The sequence below is a fragment of the Paroedura picta genome, chromosome 1 (genome assembly GCF_049243985.1).
Source record: "Paroedura picta isolate Pp20150507F chromosome 1, Ppicta_v3.0, whole genome shotgun sequence".
In the NCBI taxonomy this organism is placed as follows: domain Eukaryota; kingdom Metazoa; phylum Chordata; class Lepidosauria; order Squamata; family Gekkonidae; genus Paroedura; species Paroedura picta.
In genome coordinates this window covers 34,390,095-34,405,925 of record NC_135369.1, presented here as the reverse complement: position 1 = coordinate 34,405,925, position 15,831 = coordinate 34,390,095, and the positions used below count along the sequence as shown (strand labels likewise).

The following is a 15,831-nucleotide window of genomic DNA, read 5'->3' as shown; positions in this document are numbered from 1 at the left end:
AGAATTATGGGAGATATGAAATGCCTCCCCCACAAGTCCTCCTAATTCCCCTTTTTGTCCTTCTAATCCAGTGTTTGCATGTTTATAATATGTCTTATAATGTATTTCTATTGGATTGTCTGCTAATTTTGTAATCTACCTTGAACCTCATATTGTAGAAAGAACAACAGTCTTTAAATAATGCGAGTAAGTAAATAAATAAACATGCCTCTTTACCAAGATCATCATCAGATATTCTGTTCAAAGTGCCCTATCACACAGATGTCAGTCAGAGACAGGGTACTTAGAGGCATTAATGCTCTGGAACACATTCCCTGAGAGCCTCAATATATACCCATTTCTCCTATGCTATTTGGTTCAGCATTTTGTAGAGAATAATATCACATTGTTGGAGGTTTTGTTCTTTTGAGAGATTTTAATCTGAAAGTGTGGTCTTTGGTTTTTTAAAATTATTAGTTTATTTAAATTGCACCTGCTGACAAATTTGATACAAACATTTTAAATATATAAACAATAACCAATCAGCAAAGGCCTCTAACAGGAGCAAAACCCTGGCCTAAATAGAGAAACTGTTTTGTTCCAGTGTGGCAACTCCTATTTTCCAGTGAAAGTACAAATTTCATGGTGCAAGCTTAGTTCTGTCAGATTAAATCAAAAACCCAGAATAGTCAGCTAGGAGCGTAGCAAACATCTCTCTAAAACAGACACCTTTGGACAAACAGAACAGCAAAAAATTAATGTATAATTAATAATAGAACTATTATAAACTTTGAAGAAGGATAGGATAATCATAGGGAGAATCTAAATGTGTATACATTTTAGTGGTACCAATATTTTCATAAATAAGCCAACAGCTAAGAAAAGGCCACTGAGTTTTATTTCAATGAAGAATTGTTTGTCTAAACATTGAAGCAAGTATAAAACAAAATTTTACTCTGTGCAGAATTTTTTTTACCCTAATGCCATCTCAAATCCCTCTAGAATATTCCAGAAAACGTTTGACACTGTTCTCCATATCGAAAGGGCACCAGAATGGTCCACAATATTGTCCATCAGATCAAATTCCTGTAACAGGACTGGCACCATATAGGTTCTTTTCCTGTCTGTTTCTATGTTTCTTTTAACTTGTTTAACTTCAATTGATAGGTGGGTATGACAGTGGTGGGGTTGCATGATGACATTGTAAATGGAGAATTTGTAAGAGAGAGAGACATAAAAACTGAAGAGATATAAAGAACACAATGGTAAACAATAGCACATAAGATTATAATATTGATACTTAAATTCAGAGACTAAACCGTGCACATGCAAGACAGATTGTTCTACAAAGCTGACAAAATCCCCGCGGAGGAGAATCCCAAGAATTGTCCACCATAATGGAAGTTACATACTTTAAGAAATAAATGCCCTCTGAGATCTCACTGGGTATTGTGGGAGGTTATTAGACAATCACAATATTGCCAGAATTCAGATGTTGGTTTCTGCCAGTATAATATGGGAGAAGACCCTTTTCAGGGCTAATTTAGCCTCCAAGTCCACCCCTGTCCCTCCTGCCCTGTAGGGAGAAATCATTGGGCTAGGCCCACCAGCAACCATCAAGCAGGTTGCTACCATGTAATTAGGTTCCACAGGGCCTGTAAAACAGAGCTGTCCCACCAGGCCTATGGCTGAGGCCCAGAAATAACATTGTGAGGCTGGCCCCCTGTTTGAAAGGCCACTCCTAAACAATCCCTCTAAGAACTTATACCCCCCTGCCCCAGTTTCCTAGGTCATATAAGCACCTTATAAAGAGGTGGTGGCTTGAAAGTTGAAATTGGGTTGATTTTATTTGAATTTTAGAGTTCTAAAACTTATATAAAACATTTTGTACATTTCAAAATTTTGTTGTAAGCCACCCTGAGCCTCTGGGTGTATAAATATAAAAATAAATAAATAAAAATAATAATTTGCACAACTTACCCAGATCCAGTAGTAGCTACTGGATGACTTGATGTTGCACAAATCTCACGGGTCCAGAAGCAGCCTCCTTACACTTTGCATGATTTGGCTGGGTCTGACAGTCTACCATAAAGCTCTCCGGAGTGACATGCTAGTTTATGACTAGATCAGACTTCCTTCAGGGAGAACCTACCAGGAAGAGAGCAGGAGTGAATGATGAGATCTAGTAGGGTTAGCGGTTAGAATATCAAAGTTGCAGCTGTGAGACTAAGGTTCAGATCCCCACTCTGCCATACAAGCTTGCTTCCATATATCTCATGGAACTATTTTGAGTATAAAATCTAAGAAAGGAGAATGGTATGAGTGGCTTTGAGTCCTCATGGGAAGAAAGGTAGAGTATAGGTGATGTAAAAAATGAATAAGTTGAAGACTGTGGGGGCAGATAAAGGAAAGGATAGCTGGTGAGTAGGAAGGAGAGGATGGGAGAGGATGTGGCAGCTACCAGGGTAGAAGACAGAAAGAGGAAATAGTATGGGGGGGGGGGAAGGAGGAAACAGTGGAAAAGTAAGGGAATCCCTGCCAGTCCTTGTGGGTTCCCTACTTGTATATTATGCCCAGCTGGTATAGCCACAATAAAGCACATCAAGGAGGCTGTATCCTGCTCTGTGGCTGCATGTGGAATGGCCCAGCCCCTATTAGTAGTAGTGGTTATGGTGGTGGTAAAGCACCAGTACTACTACCACTGCTATTACAGCAACAAAGCTATCTATACAAGATATGATTCAATGCAAACTTAAGCATGCTTAAGCCCATTGGCCCTAAGGCAAAGGCAATAATACACCATAGCATATATATGACATTGTGCAGATAACATTAATATATAAAATGGGAAAATCTGGGTCCATGGTACAGACTTGGGTTAAAGGTAAGCCCTGGGTGTGGAAAGGTTGATGATATTATTATCCTCATCATCACTATCCTCTCGCCCTTTTCCTCACATCCTACCTGCCTTGCTCTCTTTCCTTATCACTTTTTGAATTACAGAGATCTAGTTTCAGATGAGCACACTGAACAAAACCTCCATCATGCATCGGCTTTTATTTCATGATTTCTGCCCAACATGGCTGTACGTGCTTCTGCCCACTATCTGCATAAGTCTTTTGTGTATCGCTAATGGAGTGCTGGAATTGTGGCAGCTCCGAGAAGGGAATACGTGTGAGCAACAATATGCTGACAGACCCCTCTGTGGAATCTAATCCGTTCCAGCTCATGCACTCCTCAGAAACTATTTAACTTTCATTAAACTGTGTTTGATATCAGCTAAATAGAATGCATACGGCACCAATATCGTTCATATGGTCTCATTCATTCAATCACAGCGGTCTCCCCCCCCCCTTATGCACCCCCCCTCCCTTGTCTCTGTACTCAGGATAGCAGGGTAAATAGGAGACCTTTGAAGATATAGTTAGTGCTCAGATTTCTTTATTCTTTTGTGCTGGTTTCTCAGTGTTGAAACAGTGATTCATGTATGTCTCAGACAGCTTCCATTAATTTCATGTAATGTAGCTTTTATCTCCTAGCTGGGACAACTCTCTCTAATACAGACTCCCTCGGTTGCCCCTCTCTTTCTCTCCGCTAGCTTTTTTTCCCCTTTTGCCTTCTATTGCTGCCTCCCCAGCTGTCCCTTGTTAGGGGACACTTCTTTAAAACAAAATCCTGTCCCTTTTCTCAGAACGTTATAACCTCATGAAAGATGTCTCCTTTGGAGCTCTGCAGCAACACACAGACACACAACAATTCAACACAAGATGAACAGGTCTGGATAAACCATTATGCTAAGTGCACTAGAGAACACTGACCCTTGTTTTAGCACAATCAAATGAGGACACATAACAAGATCATAAACTGTTATTCCCAATTAATTAATTGTTCTTTTTTAACTAGTCTTCTCCCCACTCCCAGACATCTTAAAGGGCTTTTAAAATGTAAATCAAATTATTTTAGTGCACTGATGTCCCACATTTGAAACGGAAGCTTAATAACACCCCATGCGCTGTCCTGAGCTCCCTGGACGAAAGTCAGGGTACAAATGTTACAACAGACAGACAGATGGAGATGTTGCTGTTAAATATGCAAGTCAAGATAGTGGCAAGGATTGCTGTCTATTATTTATATCTACTGTACCAACTGGCCCCTTATCTTAATCACGACAATAGGTAGTGTAATTTGGTGTGATTTAGTTGAAAAACAGCCACTCCAGACCACTCTGAAAATCCCCCATCAGAAATAATGGAAAGGGATGGGGTATGCCATACTTTCACTTTGTGAAAAGAAACAAACCACAACAAGGAATGATGACAAATGGAGAATTTTCAGTGGAAAGGTAAGAAATGGCAAATATGAGTAGGAAAATGCAGACTTTTAAATCCTGACCCCTCACAGCACCAATCCAAAATTATAAAAAAAATTTGGCATGTACTCCTTGACAGTGTCTTTAAAAAATTTTTGCAGCACGAGAGCCTCCACCACCTCAGTTGGGTGACTTGTAGCTGGCTGCTGCGGGGCTCCTTTGGGGCTCCTGTAGCGCTGCAACTGAACTGGCTTGCTATGCTGCAGCAGCTGCCACGGCCTCTGCAGGGTGCCAGCTCTGTGGCTTGGCCCACCTGCTCCGCCACAGGGGCAACCCCGGCCTCCACAGGCACCAGTTCTGTGGCTTGGCCCGCCTTCTCTTCCACCACAGTGGCCCTGACTCAGTGCGTGTTGCCCCCATGCCTGGGCCAGTATCCTCAGCTGGCTGCCTCCGTGGCAGCTGCCACGGAGGCATCTTCTGATACGCTCAGTGAGAAGGACTTATGGACTACTTCTATTTAATCAAGCATGCCAAGATTACAATAATCTTGTGTTTCCTCCTCTATCAACAGCATATTTCTTTACCACCTTCATATTTACAAAGATATGGTACAAAGATGCATTCCACATAAAAAATGCCAATAGGTACTCACACGATTGATTGATCACTTATCCATACCACCATCTCCCCAAACCCTGTATAAAATGTTAGGTGTTGGGGAGAAACTTTCTCACAAAGATTTCTCCTATTGGTTTTCCACACACAAAGATTTTTCTTCTGAATGGCAAAGCATTCAGTCACATGAACACTCTGTGTCATCACAAAAAGTTACAACCCAAGTACAGATTTATTGCTTCAGTGAGAACTGGACCAAAGATTTCATCCACATAACACCTGGGTCCAGGGTGGGGGTGGGGGTGGTGGTGAGGGTGGGGGTGGCAGTAGTAGTAGTAATAGAAGAAGAAGAAGAAGAAGAAGAAGAAGAAGAAGAAGAAGAAGAAGAAGAAGAGTTGATTCTTAGATGCCACTTTTCTCTACCAGGAGACTCAAAGTAGCTTACAATCCCCTTCCTTTTCCTCTCCCCACAACAGACACCCTGTGGGGTGGGTGAGGCTGAGAGAGCCCTGATATTACTACTCAGTCAGAACAGTTTTATCAGTGCTGTGGCAAACCCAGCTCAGAAGTCTGCGCTCCTAACCACTACATCAAACTGGCTACACCAAGCCACAATATCATGTCACCTCACAGAGACAAAGCAGGGTGGTTCTGCCCAGGGCCTGAAGGGAATTCTCCCTAGGAACCCATGCAGGAGGAAAGGCTTGATGCAAATTATGCCCCCCTCACCCCCGTTCTGTTTATTCCTAGTTGTTTTGGAGTATTCCTCAATTGAGTTTGATATTTTCTCCCCTATTATCAAATAGGTCAGATTTTGCAAGTCAGACGCTATCTCCCCATTTTTGTAACCTATTCACATCACACTAATTTGACTGTGAATGAAGCACAGTGGGGGGGGGGACTCAATTTGCTCTGAGGATGGGAACAGCAGATGCAAAAGGAAAGGCTGCTGTAAACTTTTCACGGTGAAATTCCCATGGAAAGCACAGGAAACCCCCCCCCCCACTACTGGGCATATTAATGACCCAAAGGACCATAATCACGCCATTAGCAAAATTCTCCCTTTTCTTAATGAAAACAGAAATTAAACAACAACAAAGAACCCAACCAAGACTACTTTTAAAAATCCTGCTGCTTCACCTGAGCGGAGCAGAAGATAGGAATCTAAACTCGGAGGCAAAAACTCAGAGTCATTAGAGAGGGTTGTCCTTCTCTTTCCCAATTATGTTTTATTGAAACTCAAGAAATAATCGTGTTTGTTTCTAGACTGCTTAAAAGAAACAACATGGGGTCTTTTTAATATAAGGAGCCCAATTATTGGGGATACTATTTTGTGAAACCTTTTAAATTTTATTTGTAGACCGGAGGGCAAGTCGTCCCCCCCCCCCCATGCATTCACTAAGTAAAATAACGGAAGACTTTCCTTCTGTTTTCTTTCTTTTTGGAAAGGATGTCTGGCTAGAACAATTAACTGTATACATTAACATAAGGCATTCTTGAATTTTACATCATTAAAGAAGAGTAGTGGAATAGAATGTTTATGACTTTATTTTTGCTTCTAAACGTTTTTAAAAAAACATTTTTAAAAAATGTTTTTAACTATTATTATAAGCTGCCTTTAACCACAAGGAAAACCAGGGTAGAATTCACTTTTGTAAGCAAATTAAAAATATATTTTATATACTATTTTAAAAAAAGAGCAGATGGGGGGGAACCCTCATGCGTTACCAAATTAGACACTGAAATGGGGAATTTAGTTAGTAAAAGGGGTAACAACAGAATCTCCACCAATGTATACCAGGGTTGTTCCCATAGAAACATTTAAATAAACCAGCCTGAAATATCGGAAAGCTGTTTTATTGAGGAGAATTTTAAAGGGGGAATGAGCAAGCACTTAATAAGAGGAGAAGAAGAAGAAGAAGAAGAAGAAGAAGAAGAAGAAGAAGAAGAAGAAGAAGAAGAAGAAGAAGAAGAAGAAGAAGAAGAAGAGTTGGTTCTTACATGCCGCTTTTCACTACCTGAAGGAGTCCCAAAGTGGCTTACATTCGCCTTCCCTTTCTTCTCCCCACAACAGACACCCTGTGAGGTGGGTGAGGCTGAGAGAGCCCTGATATCACTGCTTGGTCAGAAAAGTTTTATCAGTGCCGTGGCAAGCCCAAGGTCACCCAGCAGGCTGCATGTGAGGGAGTGCAGAATTGAACTCGGCATGCCAGATTAGAAGTCCACACTCCTAACCACTACACCAAACACATACATATGAATTTAAATGGGAATAAAGAGTGGGAATAGAAGGGATTTATAGCTACTGTCACAATATGAAGAAGTTCTGTGGATCCTATGAAATATCCAGTGCTTTGGATATGTGGTGTATGTGGAATATCCAAGGAACTCATGCACATATGGAAGAAATGCAGGCCCACATGGAGTGGGGGGGCGTCAGTGAGTTCCAGAACACAAACATGCAGCATTGTGCTAGGTACTCTAATTTATCAAAAAAATGTATCCTCGGGCCATGGCTGATATGATAGCCCCTAAACAATAGTGAAAGGCAAGGGAGAAAGAGAAAGATACACCCAATTGAATGCAGAATTCCAGAGAAAAGCTAGAAGAGATAAGAATGCCTTCTTAAATGAACAGTGCAAACAAATAGAAGAAAACAATAGAATTGGGAGGACCAGAGATCTTTTCAAGAAAATTGGAGATATGAAGAGAACGTTTCATGCAAAGATGGGTATGATAAGGGACCAAAATGGTAGGGACCTCACAGAAGCAGAAGAGATTAAGCAAAGGTGGCAAAATTATACAGAAGAACTATACAAGAGCGAGCTTAACATCCCTGATGACCACAGTGGGGTAGTTACTGACCTGGAGCCAGACATCCTGGAATGTGAAGTCAAATGGGCTTTAGGAAGTCTGAGCAACAATAAAGCTAGTGGTGGTGACAGCATTCCAGTTGAACTATTCAAAATCTTAAAGGACGATGCAGTAAAAGTGCTACACTCAATATGCCAGCAAATTTGGAAAACTCAGCAATGGCCACAGGATTGGAAAAGGTCAGTTTACATTCCAATCCCAAAGAAGGGCAATGCCAAAGAATGTTCAAACTACCGCACCATTGCACTCATTTCTCATGCTAGCAAAGTTATGCTCAAAATCCTACAAGCTAGGCTCCAGCAATATGTGGACCGAGAACTTCCAGAAGTACAGGCAGGATTTCGAAGAGGTAGAGGAACTAGAGATCAAATTGCCAACATACGCTGGATCATGGAAAAAGCTAGGGAGTTCCAGAAGAACATCTACTTCTGCTTCATTGACTATGCTAAAGCCTTTGATTGTGTGGAGCACAACAAATTGTGGCAAGTTCTTAAAGAGATGGGAATACCAGAGCATCTTATTTGTCTCTTGAGAAATTTATATGCAGGTCAAGAAGCAACAGTGAGAACTGAACATGGAATCACTGATTGGTTCAAAATTGAGAAAGGAGTTCGGCAAGGCTGTATACTGTCGCCTTGCCTATTTAACTTGTATGCGGAGCACATCATGAGAAAGGCGGGATTAGAGGAGTCACCAATTGGGATCAAGATTGCAGGGAGAAATATCAACAACCTCAGATATGCAGATGATACCACTCTAATGGCAGAAAGTGAAGAGGAACTAAAGAGCCTGTTGATGCGGGTGAAGGAGGAGAGTGCAAAAGTTGGCTTGAAACTCAACATCAAGAAAACAAAGATCATGGCAGCCGGCCCTCTCAATTCCTGGCAAATAGATGGGGAAGAAATGGAGATAGTGACAGATTTTATTTTCCTCGGCTCCAAGATCACTGCAGATGGGGACTGCAGCAAAGAAATTAAAAGACGCTTGCTCCTAGGGAGGAAAGCTATGGCAAATCTAGACAGCATCCTAAAAAGCAGAGACATCACCCTACCAACAAAAGTGCGTTTAGTCAAGGCTATGGTATTCCCAGTTGTAATGTATGGCTGCGAAAGTTGGACCATAAGGAAGGCCGAGCGTCAAAGAATTGAGGCTTTTGAACTCTGGTGCTGGAGAAGACTCTTGCGAGTCCCTTGGACTGCAAAGCGAACAAACTGGTCAGTCCTAGAGGAGATCAGCCCTGACTGCTCTTTAGAAGGCCAGATCCTGAAGATGAAACTCAAATACTTTGGCCACCTCATGAGAAGGAAGGACTCCCTGGAGAAGAGCCTAATGCTGGGAGTGATCGAGGGCAAAAGAAGAAGGGGACGACAGAGAATGAGGTGGCTGGATGGAGTCACTGAAGCAGTAGGTGCAAACTTAAAAGGACTCCAGGGAATGGTAGAGGACAGGAAGGCCTGGAGGATCATTGTCCATGGGGTCGCGATGGGTCGGACACGACTTCGCACATAACAACAACAAAACAATATTCTGATTTTATTACTTGTGTGAACTTAGGCAGATTGTAAGTAGGTGGGCAGAAGGGATTGTGTGGGCGTTTGGCTCTTGTGGCCCTTTTGCATGGCCAGGGAAATGCCAATTGGCACTTTGGGGTCACGAGACAAATTTCCTCCAGGTCAGGTTGGCCAGGGATTCTGATTTTGGGCAGGGGCATCATCTGGGCATGGAACTGGAGATAATGTGGGTGGGCATGTAGTTGTGAATGTCCTGCATTCTACAGGGGGTTGGACTAGATGACCCTGGAGGCCAACCATATGCCCACTGGATCCCTGTCCCTCATGGCTGCTTAAAATGAGTGATGAGAGGATAGGAGGCCACCTTCAGGAGATAATTTCTCCCTTTCAACACGAGAGTTCCCAAGAGGGCTGAAGGAGTCAGGTGTTCATTCCTTGCTGAAAAAAAATATCTGGACCCATGGGACCTGACGAGCTACCACTTTGCCTTTCAACTGGTGTTTCTTGAGAAGGTATTTGAGAGGCCTACTGTATACCATCCACTAGCCTTCAGTCTTGGACCCATTCCAGTCCTGCTTCCAGCCTAGCCACAGGGTAGAGAAAGTGATGGTCACTCTGATGGGCAATCTCTGATTACAGCTGGATCAAGGCAGGTTGGCATAGCTCATGATGTTACTCTCACACTCTCACAGCAGTGTTTGACATAGTCGATATGACATAGTCGATATGACATAGTCGATCATGCGCTTTTGACTTGCTGCCTTGCCTATGCAGGGATACGGGGGACAGCCAATCTCCTTTCTCCAGGGTCACAAACAGAGGGTCAAGTTTGGGGAGAATCATTCACATCACTGCTCATCACTTGTGGAGTGCTGCAGGGTGAGGTTCTCTCCCCAGCTTTATTCAACATCTTTGTGTGTCCTCTTTACCATGGAAGTGCAGATCACAAGAGAAACACAGCTGGCATTTTTTCACCTCCGCTAAACCAAACTACCAGATTGCTGGGAGGGTGGTATAGAAATCAAATAAACAAATCATAGGGTGTCACTTGTTGGGAGAGGTATGGAAGGTGATTGTAAGTGAGCCTTGTCTTCTCATAAAATTCTCAAAGTATAATAGCCTCAGTTTAGTCATTATTTTAGTTTCTAGAGAGAACTCAGCCTTGACTTTGTCTAGAAACATTTGCATTTCTTAGAAGCTACTGTTGGAATCAGAATGCTGGTCAGAAGAACCGCATGGTCCTTAAGAAAATCAGATAACATTAATGTGGAGCAGAACTTTCATGGATCTAATGGGCACAAAGGCACCAAAGTGGTAAACATGTAGTTTTGCTTTTTATCCCCTTATCCTGCCCAAGCAACAGTTTACGGTTCACGTGCTTAAATTGCTTATATGTTACCACTTGAATGGGTATCATAAAAATTATTTAGATAAATGTATTGACTTCTCCTTACTATACATTATTAATCGCATTAATAGCATTAACAAAGGCTAATTGAAAACGCTTCACCTATAATTACCCTAGTCTTCATTTCAGCACATTTTTTGTCAGACTAAACCAGAAAAGGAGTAATTAAGACTCGGCTGTGATTCCCCCCACCCCCATATTTTTATTAAATCTGCAAAGAATTCACAGGCGATGAAGTAAACAGTTGTGGTTAACTATACCAGGAGTCTAAAAGTACAATTAAAATATAATTTGCTTTAAGTATTCTGGAAAAAAATATACATGCAGGCCTATCTATTATTCAGCTGGTTGAATATTGTTGGTATCCCTCCTACTCATCCTGTGACATTAAATTTACATGTAATGATACATTTTATTTATATTTTCTCTCTTCTGGCAACCCAGAATAATAAGCCAGTTCCACTTTGAACAATATACTTATACATTATCAGAAAGATGAACTGAGGCGCTGGAAGAAAAGTTGGGAAGTAAACAGAGTATGATGGAACCTGGAACTTACTGCCTGTTTGTCTTCATGGTAACCAACTGATAGAGATTAGAAAGGGAAGAGGCAATTAAGGATGCATAAACACCCGCTGGCTTGGCACCCTGTTTGCCAGTTGAGAACAGAGACCTGAGTTTTGTCTTGCTTTTGGGTGTCTAGCATGTTGTTTCCCTGTAGTTCTTACTAAGCCTGCAATGTAAGCGCTTTTTTTGCACTTGTGCATTGTCACACAGCTTGGAGGTCTACTACCCCCCAGTCCTTGCTGCAGGATCACTCTGTTTAACAAGCCATTGTTTAAATTGACAATGAGATCATTCACAAATCGTATAAATCAATCATGAGTAAATGCCATGTTTCAATAAACCTTTCATTGTTCATCTAAGTAAACCATATTGATGTTAATCATTGCCAATCAGTTTGAAGCAGCAGCATCTTTGCACATGCACAATTTTGGGGGAACCCAATAGAAACTGCTTCAGTCAGCATTCGTGGCTTCTTGGAATGAGTTGAATAGAACCAGGTGACTGACTCATAATCGGTTGCCACTTTTGAACACGGTAAATTTCATCACTGAACGTGTTTGCTGTGAAATATGCAACATCCCTAGAGGCAATATCTTTTCCAGGTAATACCCAAAAAGGACTCCCTTCAGGGAAATCCTGTCTTAACCTGTTCATCTGGGTGAGGATTTGCTCTGCTCAGTGTTTCTGATAACTTGAATGCAGCTTTGGCAAGAAACCCTATCCAGTTCAAGCCACTAAACTCTTTCCCCTAAATTTCCACATTGGACATTGACTGGCATAATGTTATGGGCCACTAAAGACGTGAGTCGGCATTTTGGCATGAACAAGGCCACAACTTTATTATTAACCATAACCAGGGGTTGGCCTGGCACAAGGTGTGGAGTAACCCCAGCGCAGCCATCCAAATGCTGACATAGGCTCAAGGGACGCCCTGGGTCTCCCTTCCTCCCAGCTGGGAGGAAGGATCCCTTGCCCCTTGATGCCCTCCCCCGGGAGGAGGCCAGTCATGGTTGTTGGGTGTCCACCACATAAAACCATCCCTACCACCTGGCTCTGAGCCCCTGGCCATCCCAGCCGGGCAAGGCCATGCTCGGTGTCAGCCAATCTCTTATGGAGACCCCCTCCTCAGGTCCCAGTATGCAAGCTGGCCCCTGAAACAAATACTCCACCTCGTGCCCCCTATTCCACTGCTGTGATGGAGAAAACAACAACTCCTATTTTTTGGGTGGGTGGGAGGGTCTGTCCTCTGGGTCCATGGTGGCAAAGAGGGCAATTTCCATGCGCATGGTGCTTATACAGCACCCTGCCCTCCTCTCTGTGCTGCTCTGATGCATGCTTGTTGGGCTATCCTCCATCACATTTCCTTGCCTCTCATCTCTCAGTCACTCTTCCCACAAAATGAGAGAAATGGAAAACAGTCTGAAAAGGTTACAGAATTATATTCACCATGTACTTCTTGCATTTCAAGGCTCCTCAATCCTTCTGTTAGTTTATGTGTTTTTTTTCTCCCAGCATACCTACTCCCAGCTCTAGTCCACAAAAGCTTCTGCTGGAATAAAATTGTTCTAGCCCTTAAAGCATCATTTTTCAACCTTTTGAACATGGAGGTACCACTGAAATATTTTTCAGGCTTCAAGGTACCAGGAAATGCTGTCAGGTAGCCATACCTCCCTGCCATGCCCCCTTGAAGTGAGTGGAGCCTCAGCCAGCAAAAGTTTAAATGGGCAGGGGCCCTCCTTTCCCACTCCCTCTAGCCCCCTCATTGGCCACTTAGGGAGAGGGAGGGTCAGCCTGCCCAAATAAGGTAGAATTTTTTAAATAAAAAAAAAACCTTTTCCCTTCCTCTTTGTTTGGAGCAGGGAATGGCAGGCACAGGGTGGGTGGGCTCTCCCCGGCTGCCATTTTGAAAACCCCCATGCTGCAGTACTAATGAGGGGCCTTTGCAGTACCATACAATACCACGGTACCATGGTTGGGAAACCGTGCCTTAAAGCGACACAATAATTCTTTTTCTATTTCAAATTAATACCCCAAAATACAGGGACTACTCACTAATTATGCTGAACTAGCTAACCGTGTAATAGTTTTGCAAAGATAGTCAACTCTTATAAGGATTGAGAAATCCCAGGTTCAGGTCCAAAATGGGGCAAGAGGAATAAGTGAAAACTTTTAACGAATTCCAATTTAGCAGTTCCTAAGTAGTGTTGTCTTTTCAAGTTTTTTGATGGAGAATGGAGGGAAGGAAAAACTAGGTATGCTAACCCAAGCTCTTTGGAGAAAAGATGGGTTAAAGTGACTTCTATATGAGTAGCTGTATAATATAATATAGACTCTGTGTTTTTCACAGATCTCCCCAGTACCAAGCTATAATTTCAAATATTACTGTGGTATTGTGCAAAATTTTCCAGATTTGTGCTGTATCTACGCTACAAGCGTGAATGGCATCTAAGAGCCTCTTTTCCCATGTACACATAGAAAAAGACACACATGTACATCTTCCTGAATATCTTCCTGAGCATCCATACTCAGGATGTCATTTCCTGCACAGAAGCAATAATTTGTTTAGAGAAAGGCTTTGAGGAAGTTTTTGTAACTATCTCATTTCCAGTTCTCAACCATATGACTAACAGCAAACGGGCTATGTGACCAAACACAATATGGACAATAAAACACTGAGCAAACTAAAACTGCTCCACAAACAATTGTAACAACTCTAGAAATAGACAGCATGGGAGGAATGTTGCAGACAAATTTTGTGCAGCAAAAGAGGAAGCATAAAACCAGCACCTTGCAGGAGAAGTGTGAGTGTAAAAATAGCCGTGATCGTGTGATAATTTATTGCCTGATAATGGACCACTGTGACAGTTTATTCTGGGAGCTGCCTGTGTTGTTTGCCTTCATGGAATGCAATTGTATATAGCGTACACTGTGTAATTGTTTAAGCAGTTCATGGAGTTTTGGGCTAGCGCTGGAAGAAGCTGCTCAGAAATAATTTAGCTAGAAATTTACAACTTTTTAAATACCATCTCACTGCCACAGCCCTTGACACAGTGTGCAAAGAAATGCATTCTAAAATCATACAGTGGCCATATAAACATTCCAAAATCTAAAAAGTAAAAAAAAAAAAAGGAAAACCTAACCAGTCGTATAGAACACAGGCAATAAAATAAAAAAATAGAGGCAGTAATAAAATTTCTAAAATAAAATACAGTAACAGAAAAATATATATAGTGGATAAAAAGATGGCAAAAAATCATAGGTGGCATTAAAGTGGCTACTAGCCATGATGACTAAAGAGAACCTCCACATTCAAAGGCAGTAAACCTTTAGATACCAGTACAAGGCAAGAATGTCAGGAGGAGCCTTTGACTTCTTTGCCCCCTTTACTGGCCATCCAGGAAAACTGGTTGACCACAGTGTGAAACAGAAAGTCCAGTAGCCTGGTCCAGCACAGTCAAACACTTATCATGCATGTATAACCAATATACAACGATATAGGCTAGATATCAGGGGGGGAAATTTCCCAGTAAGTTCAGCAATGGAATAGGCTGCCTAAGGAGGTGGTGAGCTTCCCCTCACTGGCAGTCTTCAAACAAAGGCTGGATACACACTTTTCTTGGATGCTTTAGGATGCTTTGGGCTGATCCTGCGTTGAGCGGGGGATTGGACTAGATAGCCTGTATGGCCCCTTCCAACTCTATGATTCTATGATTCAATACACCAGGGTTCCCCAACGTGGTGCCAGTGGCCATCATGGCACCTACTGATCTCTTCCCTGATACCCTGAAATGTCTTTCAGAATGTCTTTCAGAAAGTTGTTGTGGCTAGATAGGGTGCTCACCAAGGAAGGCTTCTGATTGGCCACTGGAGATCCAATTGGCTGTGCAGAATAAAATAACACTGTTCCAGGAGCTGCTTCCACCATAGTGTTGGATTTATTATTTCACTACTCTTTCTTAATATATATTTGAAATTACTTCTCTTCTCCCATGCTTTTGAGCTTCTTCTGCATGGTTGGCTCCTCCTCCTTCAGCAGCCATTTTGTGGTTGCACACACCATCCTATATCAGAATTCCAAATACGCCCACATACTCAAAAACATTAGAAACCCATGCATTACACCACACTAGCTTCCATTGTGCGTGTGAATGTTATCTTGGTTTATATGTTTGTCTGTTTATCTAGAATAGATATGTGAGTCTTTAGGCCAGCTTAACTGTTTCTAAAGGTGCAAACTAGCCATACTCAATTTATATTTGGCCGCAGTCCTTTTAGGAGCTCTTCTCATGTTCCAGAGCCCCCTGCAATAGGATGACTGCTTGTGCATGAGCTAGACTTTTAAAAGACCTAAGCTAAGAATGAACTAAATAGCAGCCACAACTTACCATAGCCACCATTGATACAGCGGTGCGGTGGGGCAGCAGAGATGGTGCTTTGAGGGCGAGTGCTCAGGAAGGAAGGGACCTGTGCATGCACAGTGCTAACACACCACGTCAAGGAGGGAGGGGCCAGACGTGGCACTATAAAGGGTGCCATGTGCAAGCGGACAGCCTCTTTCCCTCCGCCCT

At 42.4% G+C, this 15,831-nt stretch overlaps 2 long non-coding RNA genes across 2 annotated transcripts in view; one reads left to right on the top strand and one right to left on the bottom strand.

Annotated features, from left to right (window-relative positions):
- LOC143835487 (uncharacterized) overlaps nucleotides 1-15,831 on the top strand; it is a 32,534-nt gene that overhangs the window by 15,510 nt on the left and 1,193 nt on the right. The window lies entirely within an intron of this gene.
- LOC143835437 (uncharacterized) overlaps nucleotides 455-15,831 on the bottom strand; it is an 80,978-nt gene continuing 65,601 nt past the window's right edge. Inside the window, exons 3-4 of the long non-coding RNA XR_013230158.1 lie at nucleotides 1,960-2,127; nucleotides 455-1,219 (exon numbers count right to left, since the gene is read on the bottom strand). This is a non-coding gene — a long non-coding RNA (uncharacterized LOC143835437). The remainder of the gene's footprint in view (nucleotides 1,220-1,959; nucleotides 2,128-15,831) is intronic.